This window comes from Toxotes jaculatrix, chromosome 6, assembly GCF_017976425.1.
Source record: "Toxotes jaculatrix isolate fToxJac2 chromosome 6, fToxJac2.pri, whole genome shotgun sequence".
NCBI classification, from domain to species: Eukaryota; Metazoa; Chordata; class Actinopteri; family Toxotidae; genus Toxotes; species Toxotes jaculatrix.
In genome coordinates, this window is record NC_054399.1 from 19,131,172 (window position 1) to 19,134,635 (window position 3,464).

Here is a 3,464-nt window from a genome sequence, read left to right on the forward strand (position 1 = left end):
GGCTGGCAAACAGTGGACTTACAGAGCAGCTGAAGAACCTATTCAAGTACCTTTCTAGCGAAAATACTTTGCTGAGGAGTTGGTGGGTAACAAAACAGAAATAGAATTAAGAGAGGGTAAATACTGGGCTTACATTCTTCAGATGAGCAGAACAACAAATGTATAAATGCCTTTGTTGCCCGGTGTCTCCTGAAATGTATAAGTAGATAATGGCCCATAAATAGTTTGATATAATATAGTTTGCTCCACAAAGCATGGACATGTCATGCTTTGAACTCCAGGGGCCCTAATAGCCCCAAGTTCACTTAGCTCCTATGTTGCTTTTTATAATTTGGTTGCTTCACATATGTAACACTGAAGTATAATGTCAAGCCGGCCCTGCATTATTACATCTTGTGGCAACATCTTGTAGAAGGGCCCGGTGTTGAAGTCTAGTTGTGCTGCCTGAAAACTATGGTCATCAAGCCTACACTTTTGTTTACCAAGAATTCTTTTTGTGACGATACTGTCCTTGGTGCATTCTGGAAAGGTTTGGAGAACATAAAATAAACAAGATTAAGAAGAAGAAGTAAGATTAAGAGGAAGATTAAATTTATTTAAATCCCTGAAGCACCTGAGTGAAAGAAAGGAAGGTGCACATCATTTGGATCTTTATACATCTCTTCTATTTAAGGCTTAAGTTGAAGAATCTCAGTGCACCTCTCTGAACATGACATTATTTTAAGCATGGGGCTGTAGTTGGAGGTGACAATTGTAGTCCTGGCACTTCTGATTTATTAGATGTATTTTTGGCTCAGATAACAGTACATTATCATTCCCCACAAAGCAGAGAAGGAGAAATTACTTTTGGGGGGAAAAAATCAGTTAAATTAAATCCATTACATCAACATGGCTAGTCATAGAATTTCAATGGTCTTGCAGAAGTTTGAATGGTGTTGTCAATATGCTTAATCATCTTTCACTGAATTAGGTGAATTTACACTATGCTGACACTGCTGCATTGTTATTATCAAGTCTCATTTCCAAAGGTGTTAAAACGTTTACTTTGAAATGCAAAAAAGTTCAATTTCTGTTGGAAAAATCATCGTGACCCTATTAAGATTAAAAAAAAAAAAAAAATTGCAGTGTTGCAAATGAAGGTCATCCGGGTTTGTGAAATGTTTCCAAAGCCTTTGAGAGCAATTCCTTCGCCTTACAGAAGAACCTCAGAAAAGGTCCTGCATTGTGTCACATTTGTGTGCGTGTGTATGTGTGTGTGTGTCAGTCACGCCTCTTTATCTGTCTGCACATACGCACAGCCTATTGCCTTGAGACAAAAGGGGGTCACACAGTTAACCATTGTTGGTGTGATGACGGACAGCAAACTGAAGGCACAATGCACAAGGCAGCAATCTGTAGGGGCTGGTATAAACTAGCACCACTCTCTCTCTTTCTTTCACTCTAACATACACACACACAGGAAAAAAAAGCCAAGGCTCATGCTGCAAATTTACAACACACTCATAAATCTTGTAACTCTTACTTACATGGATCTGTCTTTTGACCTAAAGTATACAGTAGCAATCGCAGTTTGTGTATTCATGCATGACAGCAAGAAGAGGTGAGCAGAGTGAAGAGGGAGGCAGGTCTGACACTGAGGAGAGACAACTGCGTGGGAAGAAAGGATTCAGTTTTTCTGACAGACCAAGACAGAGAAAATGTCTGAACACAAAGAACATAAACCAGACAAAGTGTGTTCTGCTTTATGAAAATTTAAAATATTTTTCCCCATGTGAAACTATATGTTTAGTATTTAAGGTGTATGTGTATTTTTCTATCTGTATCACAGTATATTTGTGATGGATTCTGGCCTTTCTTATGGGCTTTCACATGCTATATCAAGGTTGTAGTTTGGTCATTAATCTGCTGCAGGTGTAGTGATATCTTTCACTTTTATGTCTTCTACATACTTCGACATTCACAATCTGGACTGTACTGGTATGACCCTGTTTGACTTACCTATAGCTATATCTCTTGCAATTATGGATCCGGATAAATTAATTATGTTCACCCTCAAGCTTGATTGGGACTCCACATTAGTAAGTAATTGTAATTGCAAAAAAGGTACATTTAATTTCAAGACTGCCTCTCAAGGGGAGTGAAAGTCAAACACACATGAACATTTTGTCACTGTCCTCTGTTGGCTAGCAGTATAGCTGCAAAGAAATCATCTGATTGAAACATCAATTCAGAAAACAGGGATCTCTGGCGTTTCTGGTTGTCTGGAATACTCGAGCACCATCTGGCATCAGATCCAGGTCACAAAGAAGGAGGGAACAGACCTTCACAGGGTGTTCCTGAACCTCACCAAAGCCTTTGGCCCAGTCCCTCACAACCTCCTCTGGACTGCTTTCGACTTCTTCATGGTCCCAGTGGCCATTGCAAGTCTTTTTTGCAGCATACTTGCAAGATGTGCAGTTATGCATGACAACAGCAGACTATACCACAACGAGACAACATCTGGAAGAGGGAATCATGGCTGGCTGTACCACCTCCCTGCTAGCCTTCACCGTGGCCATGAAGGTGATTATTACAGCATCTCGTTGGGTGGTTGGAGGATAGCGGCCTCTGGCCTGAGATTGCCACCAGCCAAAGCACGAATGGACAACCTCACCTCTCACCATGATTAGTCATGGTCAGGCTTGTACTGGACGGCTGTTGAGAAAGCTTCAAGACAACATAGAGCTGGCTCAGATGAAGACCAAGACGAAGTCCAGGAGCATCTCCATCATCAAGAGGAAGCTGTTAGACCCTTTCACACTGGTGATGAGACAATTCCAGCAGTCTCCGAGGAGCCTATGAAGAGCTTAGATCGGTGGTACAATGCATCCCTCAAGGACACAAAGTAAGTAGATTAGCTCAGGAAAGATGCTGTCAGTGGCCTGAACAGTATTAACAGAACCATATTCCCTGACAAGTTGAGGGGAGGAAACATCCCTGCAGAAACAACCGAGCAAAGGCAAAGGCAGGGCTGAGGCACGGGGATATTGTGGGCCAGGTGCAGCAAGGGAGGAATGGTCTTGGCCTTGGGGCCAGCACACCAGCCTGGAACAAGGCTACTCTGTCTCAGAGAGGCAGACTCATAGTGCAGGAGATAAAGGGGCTCAAGCGGAAATGGTAGCGAGGTGAGCTAAGACTGTTGCTCTGGCAAAGTAAGGGAAGCAAATGAGATGAGAGGCAGTGGAGAAGAGAAAGATCTCCTAGAAAGAGCTGTGGAAAATGGAGATGTTCAGATCGAGCTTCATCTTTGAGGCTGCCATCTCCCAAGAATCAGCCAGCGGTATGGAGAAGACCCTACATGCTCCCTCTGCCCAACTCCAGCAACAATAAACCGCATCTTGGTGAGCTGCAAGACCAGCCTCACTCAAGGCCAATTTTTAATAGTTAGGAACTACAAATAAAAGATTTCTCTTAAGATGACTGTA